At 37.8% G+C, this 13,263-nt stretch overlaps 1 long non-coding RNA gene across 1 annotated transcript; it reads left to right on the top strand.

The window, feature by feature from the left end:
* Positions 1-7,506: 7,506 nt before the first annotated feature.
* LOC110867387 lies at positions 7,507-10,664 on the top strand. The gene is made up of 3 exons (XR_002551560.2): positions 7,507-7,636; positions 9,695-9,749; positions 10,413-10,664. It is a non-coding gene; the product is annotated as an uncharacterized LOC110867387 (long non-coding RNA).
* Positions 10,665-13,263: the final 2,599 nt, after the last annotated feature.

Below are 13,263 nucleotides of genomic sequence, written 5' to 3'. Positions count from 1 at the left end.
TGGCGAAAGCACTTCTTTACAAGCCCAAATCAACCCTCTCTTTGAAAATCAAAAAGTTAGAAATGGCAAAAACGGCGTCGGTTATGGCTTGTGAGGGGTGTGGTGGGCCACATGAAAATTGGAGTTGTATGAAAGAAATGGATAATCAAACGGAAACGGTAAACTACATTGATAATAGACCTAGACCGTCAAGTCCTCCGACGGGTACCTACAACCAAGGATGGCGTAACCACCCTAACCTTGGTTAGAGAGAACCCAGCAATAGTAGTAACCAACAAAATCAAAACCAACGAACAAACTTTCAACAACCAAGAAATGAGTCACAAAATTTTTCTCAACAACAACAAGGGGGACGAGAGAGGCTTGAAGATACCATCTCACACCTCATCTTCGACACCGAAAAGAAAAACTCGGATCGATTTCAACAAATGGAATCGAACTTTAGAAATCAACAAGCTAGTATTCAAAACATTGAAAAACAACTAAATCAACTAGCTCAAAATTTCTCCGAGAGACCACAAGGCGCGTTACCCAGTAATACCGAAACCAACCCGAAGGCGCAAGTACATCTCATCACATTGAGAAACCGTACTGTAGGTCCCGAGGAGGCTCCACTACCTCCAACTGAAGGGAGTCCGTCTAACGAAACCACAGCTTCACCAACAACCCAAAAAGAGACAACTCCTTCGCCAAGCCAAGAACCTACCAAGAACCCCCCGGTACCTTACCCCGGTCGGTTACTTCGCCAAAAGACCGATGAGCAATTCACAAAATTCGTAAACTTATTGTAACAATTGCACATCAATCTTCCATTTGTTGAAGTCCTCACTCAAATGGCTAAATATTCAAAATTTATGAGAGACTTTCTCACTCACAAAAAGAAAATTAAAACATTGCAATTAGTTAATTTAAGTGAAGAATGCTCCGACGTTCTACTAAACAAACTCCCACAAAAGAAAATCGACCCCGGAAGCTTCACCATCCCTTGTTCCATAGGGGGATCACCCATACGCAATGCACTCGCAGATCTTGGGGCTAGCATCAATCTCATGCCCGCATCAATGTTTGACCAACTCGGACTTGGTAAAACAAGCCCCACAAAGATGAGCATACAACTCGCCGATAGGTCTATCAAATATCCACAGGGTGTCGCCGAAAATCTATTGGTAAAAGTCGGAGACTTTGTCTTCCCGGCCGACTTTGTCATACTAGATATGGAGGAAGATACCGAAGTACCACTCATTCTAGGAAGACCATTCCTAGCCACAACCCACGCAACGGTAGATATGAATGGTGGGAAATTAACATTGAGGGTTGGGGACAAAGAGATGGAGTTCGGGGTTGGGAAAAGAATAGAAGACGACGACCCGGTCAACTACATGAATGTCATAGACTCAAGCTTGGATGATGCTCTCCGACGGTGCAACATGGGATACAAAACATCCCACTTGGGTAACATATGACTGACTTTGGGTCTAGCCAAGGACTCTTATAAACGTGGCGCACCACGGAGGCATTCCGCAGAACTATCCTTAGTTTTAGTTTAGATTAACTTTTATGTTTTTTAGTATAGTTTTACTTTTCAGGAATAAAACACACTCGGAATGGTGGAGGTTACTAAGGGAAACTTGAACCCACACCCCATGCACAAAAACAGAGCCTCCCGACAATTTTTCTTCATTACAGCAAGTTCAGCACGGGGCCATGCTCAGCCCAACACGCCCCCGTGCCCGAGGTTCTGCAGAAAACGCCCAGTTCAGGTAACTGGACATGGGGCCGTGTTCGCTGAACACGCCCCCGTGCCCATCCTTCTTTTAAAAATGATACTGGCAATCTGAACACGGGGCCATGCCCGGACCAACACGGCCCGTGCCCAGACGCCCAGTAACATAATATTTTGTTTTTAAACACCTTTTTACACGGTCAATCAGCCTAAAAATTTATTTTTGGGATACATTGAAGACAATGTGTAATTTAAGTGTGTGTGTGTGGGGGGGGGATGCTAAACATTGAATTTTGCAAGTCCTAATAACAAGCCTTACACAAAACTCTGTTGGAACCGCTAATCACCCCAATTTTTTTCAAAATTTTTTCATTATTTTTACTTGTCTTGGTTTAATTTGGGAATAACAAGTTCTAAAAAGGTTATATTTTTACAAATTTACAACCGATAGCATCGTGATAAAAAGAACCAACATAAGAAAATTATGAAACGACATGACAAATCTAGTTAAAATTTGATTATATATAGTTGATCACGTTATAAACCCATTCCCACAAAAAGTGAGTTTTGAGCCTTTATTGAGCATACAAGCATACACCTTTAAACTAAATGCTCATTTTACGTTTCTTGTGTGAATAGACGCTTGGTTTCTTACGACTCTAGAACTTGCCATGACGTTACATTCCCGGTCCTTATGAACTTAAACCCAAGTAAGTAAATGATGGCGGCATTAGGACTAACCCATTTTTTCTTTTCAAAACCATTATTTTTCATTTTTTTTATCACCTACCCAAAATCCCCCTAGTTAACCCCTTTGAGCCTAAGCCTTTTCGTTTCTAAACCCACAAAACAAACACCCTTTACCCACCAAAACCCTTTTTCTTTTAAACCCTTTATTTTTAGTAAAAAGCGTAGTTTTCTTGTGACGCTCCGTATGAAAAAAAATGAAGTCTCGCAATAAACAAACAAGTTCACCAAAGAAACTTTGTTTGAAAATGCTTTGTTTAAATAAAATTCACAAAAACAAGTAGTTTTATGACGACCGACGCTTTTTACGCTTTTAGCCCTTTTTACTAACCACTAACCCAAAACCACCTACCTTTAATCCAAGCCAAACCCTTTCCCAAAGTCCTCTTGATATTTTCAAAGGTTTATAGTAAAAAAGGAGGAGGATTGATTGCTTGGCAAGCATATGGTAGAAATAAGTTCCATGCCGGTCTCGAGTGCTTCACAAAAATATATATTCGGCCGAGTGTTGAGTTATCTCCCGTGAGGTATGTGAACTTGTATATAAATAGAATTTTAAAGAGGCATGTTATGCCCAAATAAGTAATTTCTCTTATGAAACGTTCTAAATAAATCATAACGAATAGGATTGTAAATAGCATAAAATAAAACCCAATAAAGATCTTGGATTCCCGACACTCAAGACAAGCCTAAAACTTCTCTTCTAACCATTCCATTTGGGTGTGTAAGCGACATTATAAAGAGTTTTGCTTGAGGACAAGCAAAGATTCAAGTGTGGGGGTATTTGATGTGTGTAAAATGCAACATATAAATTACATCAAATGAGGTATAAACTAACCCTTTTTTTAGTACTAATGTTGGAAAAAGTATGCTTTTGTCTTCCTTTTGTATTTTCAGGACCAATTGAGCTTAAATGAACAAAAGGAACAAATATGCAGCAAAAACTAACATAAATACAAGAAAAGGAATAAACGTGGCATGCCCTACCCCTCGACAGCATCTTCCCAAGCAAAAACAAAGAAACAGAAGGCTGACCACGACCCCATGCCCAACGGACATGGGGATGTGGCCAGGTGTCTGCAGAAAAGACAAAGCTATAGAAGCTTCTATTCCTAGCACGGGGGCGTGCCCAGCTCAACACGGGCCGTGGTCAACGCTAAGATTCGCAGAATCTTGCAAATCTTGATAGTACAGATACGCTTCTACACACGGGGCCGTGCCCAGCGAACACGGGGGCGTGTGGAGCCATATATAGACAATTGCAATTAATGAAGAAAGAGAAAGAGGATGGACACGGGGCCGTGTCCGGGTTTCTGTGTAGGCTATAAATAGGGGTGCTTGGTTCACTTCAAAGGCATCCCTTGGCAAACCAACTCTCTCCCACTTTACCACCACTCCACCACCACTACAACCCACATCCACCACCATCATCCATCATCCATCATAGAGTGTGTGTAGTAGTCTCGGGATCCAAGATTGATAGTAATAGTTCTTGACAATCAAATGCCATGTTTGCCTAAGTCTCTTACATCACTTGGTGAAGACAAACATTTAATGTAATACTTTTGATTTTTAATCTTTTTCGAACTTTTTATTTGGTTTTGTATTAATGACTTTAATAACTAGTTTTTTATGTTGAAGGTGAAACTCCCTTATCATTTGTCTGTGGTGTCTTAGCGTTATTTTACTGTCTATATAAAATAAAAGATTTTCACCACTCATATGTCTACGGTCTATATAGAGATATGTTGGCTACCTGATTGGGGGTTAAGAGAATGGTTTGGTAAGGTTCTTGCCTTGTTCAGTGTATAGATCCTGCAAGGACCTGGGTCAAGCTTACTAGAACCTCCTTCAATACCCACTGGTGTTGGATGGCGGGGGAGCGAATAACTTGATCCCCTCATATGTAAACTACTATTAAAACATTAACCCGGCTACTTGGGATTGTATCCATGTTGACTCAAACCACTTAGCCGAGGGTAACGTCACCTTCAAAAGAGGGGCCTACCACATTACGCATAAATAACTTAATTAATTATCTTCCAATATTCTGACCCTTTGGGATTGTATCCTTGCTGACTCAAACCACTGGGTTGAGGGTGACGTCACCTTCAAAAGAGGGGCCTACTACTATAACTAAGATAATCTTCTAAAAAGTGCAAAAGTGCGAAAATCATCAAAGGTTACATCAAAGGCGAGTGGGATCCAAGTGATTCATCTTGTCTATCTGTTTTTATTTTATTTTATTTTTCAGCATTTTTTAGTTTTTATTTTCATGTTTAAAACCTTTTCTAAACTTTTGATTTTATTAGACGTTGAGGATAAACCGGTACTAAAAGCTCTTGTGTCCTTGGACGACCTCGGTATCTTACCAACACTATACTACGCTCACGATGGGTGCACTTGCCCATATGTGTCTTTAGTGTTAGTAGAATATCGTGTTTTATAAATTTAAAACTTGACTAAAGTGTTAAAAATGGCTTAAAATATTAATAAAAACATATAACACACGACACGCATCAACGCTCGATGTGATAAAACTGGTAGTGTTGAGAAAGGATGTGCACGAGCAGAAGTTCATCACACGGATGAATGAGGTTAATCCGGTTATGGTGAGAACTCATGAAGGAGCGGGACGATCCGGGCCATGGATCATTGGTCTATGTAATGAAATCAAGGTTAGTAAAATATTTCGTTCTTGACTGATGAGTAAGAATTAGTAGATTGATTTGTACATGTGAACGAAATAAAGGGTAGGATAATTATGGTATGGTATGAAATGTTCGACCTTTAATGGTCAACATAAGAAGATATTTATATCATTATGAGGAAGATCTAAAGGTCTTGAATGAAAGGTTAGACTAATTGGTTAAACGATCGTATGATTCTTTTGCACGACATACCCGGTTAGTATAATAAGTAGTGCATGCAAAGAGTTAATAATAAAGTGATACGAAAGATTAAATTTGAGGCTAGATTAAAAGTTGTTAGTAGTTCAAGGAACGGTAGAAAATGTAGATTGATGCTTAAACCTCGTGACGAGTATGGATAAGTGAGTGTGAAAATGGTATTTATGATGGTGTATCAATATTTGAATGTTTATAGTAGTGCGTGCTATCATATGCTAACCTTCCATGAGGATATGAAATAAATTTGGAGCAACGTTAGTAATGGAATGTAGTGGTTTGCTCCAGATAAGCGGGGATGAAATAATAATTATCCGGTGGTAACGTTTAACTCAAATGAATGTTAGTAAAATAAGTATGTAAATGGTCTAAATTATAATGTGAGCGAAAGTACCTAGAATGGATGCTAATAATAGAACACTGAGGTAAACTCACGAAAGGTATTCGTGGGGCTAATGTTAGAATGTAATATCTTCTATGGTGTATGAGTGAGGTGGAAATAGAATGACCCACTGCGAATGGTAAATGCATGAAAGTGCAACTCCGGATTTTAGGACCAGAACAAGATATATACTTATGATTGTAAATGAATATTACCTCTTAAATAAGTCACGGTAATCAATTCACCCCGGGGCAACAAAAATGTACCGGAACTTGAAGGCAAACTATTGGTGGCTGGGTATGAAACGAGATATTGTTAAGTATGTCGCGAAATGCTTAACATGTTTCAAAGAGAAGGCAGAACATCAGAAACCGTACGGAGAATTACAACCCTTGGAAATTCCGGTATGGAAATGGGAAGAGATAACAATGGATCTGGTGACAAAGCTACCTAGAACGAAGAAGGGGCATGACATAATATGGGTAATAGTGGACCGACTCACAAAAAGTGCCCACTTTTTACCTATTCGAGAGACTTATTCATCGGAAAGAATGGCGGAAGTTTATATGAACGAGATAATTTTTTTCGACATGGGGTGCCTGTGTCAATCGTCTCGGATCAGGATACGAGATTCACCTCTCGTTACTGGCAAAAGTTTCATGAAAATATGGGTACGAAGCTACACATAAGCACCGCCTATCACCCCCAAACCGACGGCCAATCAGAAAGAACCATCCAAACCCTTGTTGATATGTTGAGGGTGTGCGCTTTAGACTTTGGGGGAAATTGGGATGACCATTTACCACTCGTGGAATTCTCTTATAATAACAGTTGCCATAATGGTATCCAAATGGCCCTCTATGAATTATTATACAGAAGGAAGTGTAGGACTCCCATATGTTGGGGGGAAGTAGGACAAAGGGAACTTGCACCTAGCGATTTAATAGCAATGACCAACGAAAAGATCGATCTTATTAGTGCTCGACTGAAAGCAGCTCAAGATTGGCAAAAAGCCTATGCGGACAAGAGAAGGCGTTCTATCGAGTTTCAAGTCGGAGATTATGTTTTACTGAAAGTATCTCAATGGAAGGGCATAATTCGTTTTCGTAAACGGGGTAAATTGGGTCCTCGTTATATTGGACCGTTTAAGATTGTAGCCCGAGTTAGGAAGGTTGCTTATCGCTTAGAATTTGCCGTCTACTCTAGATGGGATTCACAATACTTTTCATGTATCATAATTGAGAAAATGCCTTGCGGATGAAACGGCGTTCGTTCCTCTTGACGACATTGAATTGGATAAGGGATTAAACTATGTTGAAAGACCGATAGCCATAAAAGTTGTTAAAGTAAAGAACCTTCGCAATAAAGCCGTTAGACAAGTCCTTGTACAATGGCAACATCGGAAAGGATCGGAACTTACATGGGAAGTGGAAGATGAAATGCAAAAGCACTACCCCTTTTCTCTTCGGTACATAAATAATTAATTTTTTATGTGTCCAGGTTTCGGGCACGAAACCTCTTTTAAGGGGGGTAGACTTGTAACACCCCAAAAAGATTTACTAGACATAAAAGTTAAATCAATTAAAGATTTAACTTAGTTAATGGAAATGACACAAATATTAGTAATGTAATGGAAAAGGTATAAAATAAATAAGAAAATAAACTAGACGGGCCAAAGGTGTAAATTACTAAAACTCAATTTATAAAAAAAGAATTAAACCCAAAACACACACAGTGTGTGTGTCTGGGGATCGAACAAGAACAGGAGCACAAGGGGAAACCCTTATTTCAAAGAATCAAGCAATTAAACTTGAAATTGAAGGATAATCCACTGCATGAACATCAAATAACGCTCTACTGAACTCGATTATTGAAGTGGTAAGTTCAATTCTTTGAAATTATGATTTTGTAGGAAGTGGGTTACAACCCTATATTGAGTTCATGTAACAAAATGTGTAAATTGGAGTTAGGAATTGTTGGTTCAGGCCCCACTCCACACACACTTAATACACTCACGTATGTGTTGATATGGAATGATAAAAAACACTGTTGTATTTGATAATCAAATAAAGGGGTTACAACTTAGAAAAAAACAAGTGCAGACTACATCTATTTATAATGGAAAATGCAAATGTGCATTAACAAACCAACTAATTAAAATTCCTAATAATAAGCAATACCAAGTCACCCACAACCCACGTGCACTTCCATGAAGTTTGTTAACCTTAGACCAATTCTTCATTAACTCACGTTTTATTTAGACTTTGGATGATCCATTTTCTGACTCGTGACCCGTAACATCAAGATTACCCAACATTCACCCCCATAATCTTGATTCGGTTCTTTCTTTTGGCTTGTCTTCAGTCTTGCTAAACTTTCTTGATTCGAACCCGTTCTTGTTTGCTTGTTGAATCTTCTTGCTAACTTTCATGCTTTCTGAACTTGTTCTCTCTTTCTTGCTCAATCCAAGTTCAACTTTCTTGCTATTTGAATCACTAAGATTCAATCTTTCTACTTTCTACGAGCCAATATGACTCGATTCTTGCTCTTGCTTCACGAACCACGCGGGCCCGACCTTTCTCTTTCTTACGTGAACGCTTTCGGTCTCTCGTTCACGACTCGGTCTATTGTGAACTCTTTCGGTCTTTGTTCACAATTTCGGTCTTTCTTTCTTTCTTGCTCGGTCTACTTTGGTGTAAACCTACGCTCTTTTTCACACCCACGGTCTCCATCTCATGTGAACCTCTTCGGTCTCGGATTCACAATTCTGGCCTTTCGGTCTAAGCATTCTTCAAGAAACGCTTCTTTCGGTCTGCGGTCTCTCACCGGTTTCTATTACTCCGGTGACGGTCTCGGTCTTCGCTGAGGTGTGCAGCCGGTCTTCTCGCCGACCTCAGTCTTCTCTTTCTCCCACCAGAACTAACATTCCGGCAGCGGTCTTTCAAGCCGTTCGGTCTGCACGGCGCGGTCTTCTCTCTTCTTGTTGATGCTGCCTCTTCAACCTTTCTGGACAACATCGTTTCTTCAATTAACATGCCCCGTTCTCTTTCTTTTTCGGTGACATGCTGCTTCTTTCTTTCGATGCTTCCTGCTTCGGTCCTTACAGCCAAAGGACTGCACTCCGTCTCTCGCCACCGACTCTCAAAACGGCCCTCGTTTCTCACCCGTCTGATACCAAATGTTGGTTCAGGCCCCACTCCACACACACTTAATACACTCACGTATGTGTTGATATGGAATGATAAAAAACACTGTGGTATTTGATAATCAAATAAAGGGGTTACAACTTAGAAAAAAACAAGTGCAGACTACATCTATTTATAATGGAAAATGCAAACGTGCATTAACAAACCAACTAATTAAAATTCCTAATAATAAGCAATACCAAGTCATCCACAACCCACGTGCACTTCCATGAAGTTTGTTAACCGTAGACCAATTCTTCATTAACTCACGTTTTATTTAGACTTTGGATGATCCATTTTCTGACCCGTGACCCGTAACATCAAGATTACCCAACAGGAATGCCCTCTAGAACAAGAATCATGCTTGATTTTAGGTCATTGAATGATTTTAGTATAAACCATTTGATAAAAATATGTTATGAATGAGATGATCAAATTAAAAGTAATTATGTGTAATTCTAACATATGATGTTGTTGTAATACTTGAAATGTTAAATAAATCAGTGAAGGTTAAGAAGGATTTATGAATTTGGTTGATTGTTGGTAAGTTACTAGATGAACTAGTAGAATTATGTCTTTGAATATTTGTACAAAATGTCTTATCAATGCGAAACCCGCCAAGTGTTCGATAAAATGACTAAAAGAACAAATATGTGAAATTTGTTCATTTATGATAATGTTGTCATATGAGGAATTATGTGAATGATGGAATGATATAGTTTGGGCTAAAAGATTGAATGTATTAATGTAGGCGTAAAAGAAGAAAGCTCAAACGCTAGGAAAATTGGAATACTCGCAAGATCGAGGTATCTTGTTTTATGCATACAAACTTTATTTTGTAACTTGTCGTTTTATATCAAAATCATAATTATGGTAGTCCGTAGTAGTTATGTTATAGATAGCATGACCCGTCATAAACGAGTCATATGAAAAGAATGTTTATGAATGATATTGTGTTATGATGGTTTGTCTCGAATAGACCGTATATTGGAAAGTTATGTAAGAAATGAATGTAATTACTCGAACCCTTATAAACGGATTGGAGTTGATGAAAGTACAAAAGATGAAAGGAATGTATTCGTCCGTGGTAAACGGACCGAATGGAAGTTTATGTTACGAATGTAATTACCTTTTCTAGCGGGTTAATAAATGTATGTTTTATCTCAGTAATGAGATATTATGCTTTGACCCGTTTCAACGGGAAAATAATGAATGGTATGTTTTATCTCTATTTTGAGATAACTATGTTTGACCCGTTTCGATGGGTAGTAAGTGCAAGAATAATGTGAAGACACGAAAATAATGAATGGTATGTTTTATCTATATTTTCAGATAAGTATGTTTGACCCGTTTCGATGGGTAGTAAGTGCAAGAATAATGTGAAGACACGAAATAGATGAATTGGTTTATTAGATAAAATGTAACATAGTTAATGGAATTTAACTCTTCAAGTTTGTTGTTTGATGTAGGTAAATTCTCTACATAATGGCTTGGCGACTTGGAACGAACACACACTAATCATGTCCATCATGCGCTTCCGCTACTTTGTAATTATGTTATGGGTCAAAAATACTTTTGTGGTATATAACTTTTGTTCAGTAGCTAGACCTTAAAGCTTAACATGTTATGACTTTAAAACGTGTCGTAGAATTTCTTGAAATGATGATGATTGTTAAAAAAAACAGGGAACCGCTCATGTTATGGACGGGTCATGCCCAATTTTTGTTAGAAATAGTATGTCAATAATAATATTTCCGAATGTGCAATAAGGGTGTTTCAAATACTTCTGTTTCAAATAATTTACGTTTAGTTGTTAAACTTTAAATCTTAGTATGCCACGTCTTACGTATAAACCTAGTTGGTTGCGAATGTCTAAACGGAAATGGTTTTTGTATGAACAATTAAGTTTATTTCTAAAGGTATGTAAAAAGTTCAAATTGAGTCGTGATTTTCGACAATAAAGTATTGAGTTTAGACCTTATGAAAAGTGGACGTTTCAGTGTCATAAGCTACGGACAATCATTATGCCCCGTACCATATCCACTGCGGGTCGGGGTAGGACACTAATATAAAAATATGCATTTTTAGAAAATATATAAAATCCATCCACCCCATCCCACCACCATATCTTTTCTCTCTCTAAAAACACGCACACCCTCTCTAAAGACTCTCCTAGCCGCTGCCACCACCACCACAATCCCCCCCCCTCTTTGAACAGGAACACCACCTCAAGCCAATCTCTGAACGCGATACCTTTTTCCATGGCTGATGAGCCTTCGAACTTTCACTCACAAGTTCGCAGAAGGGGAACATCACTCCAGGTCGGTCGAAGCTTGCTGGAATCTACGCTATCAAGCTGGATCAATGGAGCATCGCCGGATCTGTAGAACCTCGGGTCCGTGGAACGCCGGAGGGGAACGTCACTACAGGGTGGGGCGCCGAATCCGTGGTGGATGGTGGTTGAGGCGGTGGTGGATGGGGGGATAGAGAGAAAGAGAGAGTGGCAGATAGTGGTTGTAGAGGTGTGGATTGCTTGCAAGGGGATGGTGGTTGAGGCGTTGGTGTTGATGGCCGTATATGTTAATAATAATAATAATAATAATAATAATAATAATAATAATAATAATAATTATTGTTCAAAATATTTTGTTTTATCTTTTAAATAATATTAATTAAATAGGTAGAAAGACTAAAATACCCTTGGTTGACCAAATTTAACAAGAAAAATTAACTTGGTTAGCGGCAAAGGACGTAAAGTGCAAATTTTTGAAACATAAAGTACAAACCCCATCAAATTTAACGCAAAAAGGTACCGCCTGAAATTGGATATATAGATAAAGGACCTAAAAACTTGTCCGACAAGAATTCAAAAACTTGTCTGATATGTGTTTATGGGTTGATGGGTCGAATTCGACACAAATCCAAAAATTTTAAGCGAATCAAAAAATCATGTTATACATATGGACCCAAACATATCACCTACATTCATTCGTAGATTGATACAAAAACCCCATTTCTTTTTTTTTTTTTTTTTTTGCATACTAATACTTTAAAATTCTATTTTTATTTTTAAGTAATTGTGTTAATTTATTTTAAATTTTGGCATAAAAATCAACCAAATAAATAATTTAAGTTATTACATAAACATATTTCGAAAGATCTTAAAAAAAATAGTTGGATTAAAGCGGTTAAAATCGGATAATGTATACTACATATCTTCATTTCATTTCTTTTTGACGTTCTACAAGCTTGGAGATTTATGCATTATTGTATCTACTAGAAAATGTTATCGCTTTCCTGTTCTTATATAGAATAATCTAATTGTGAATGTGAAAGTTTAATATTTAACTAATTTAGTAGTGAGCATTCTTCTGCGTTTTATTACGGGAATTTAGTTAATATCATTTCGATTCGTTATGCTATTATCATTTGTTATAGCAATCGAAAGAAGAAACTTAAATACCCAAAATAATATCGATATGTTTAGGATCAAAAACAAACAAATAAGTTAATAAGGAGTTAAAAAAACCAAAAAACAACCAAGAGTTAAGATAAAAAGAATTCTAAGAAAACTAAAGTAACTTGGCAAGTTTTTTAGTGAAAGAAACGAGAATAGCAAGGGCGTAGGATAGTGAGGGCGGCTGACCCCCCGAACTTTTCGCTCATTAGTGGAAAGTATGTAGTTTTCGTATATAAATTTTTAGGTATATACGTTTTCGACCCCCAGAAATTTTTGGGTGTGTACGTTTTCGACCCCATGGTTGGAAATCTCAATATTCGCCACTGGAGAATAGGTTTATTAAAAAAAAAACTAAAGTAAACTAAACTAAGGAAATGAAAAGGAAAAAAGTTGAGAAGTTTTGTAAAAGTTAAAAAAAAAACAACCAAAGGGCAAAGAAGTTTTGTAACACCACCTTTTAGAAAAGAAAAAAAAAACCTCTAGTAAGCATTGCTTAAGAACAAAGTGTTTAATGCTCGAAAGTGTGTCCTACCAATGGAACACTTTGCATTTTTTAGAATGATGATAATAACATAAAAAAACCCAGCAAGACGCTACAAGACGCTACAAGTCTTACACATTACAATATGAATAAGAAAACGATATCACGTCTATTCAAGAAACGCTACGTAACGTGGCCCTATATTAAATCCTGTTATATGAAGATAACTTGATTTTATCAACTGTTTTCAAAGAAGAACTATCTGTTATGAAAACTAAGGTGTTTGTAGCTTTCCAAATCCCAATCACCGTTTAAATGGAAGCTCGTTTGAACTTGATGTGACGTTTCGGCTCCGAATAGAGAGAAGATCTAATATGTT

Source organism: Helianthus annuus, chromosome 7, assembly GCF_002127325.2.
Source record: "Helianthus annuus cultivar XRQ/B chromosome 7, HanXRQr2.0-SUNRISE, whole genome shotgun sequence".
Lineage (NCBI taxonomy): Eukaryota > Viridiplantae > Streptophyta > Magnoliopsida > Asterales > Asteraceae > Helianthus > Helianthus annuus.
This window is presented reverse-complemented; position numbering and strand designations above follow the sequence as displayed.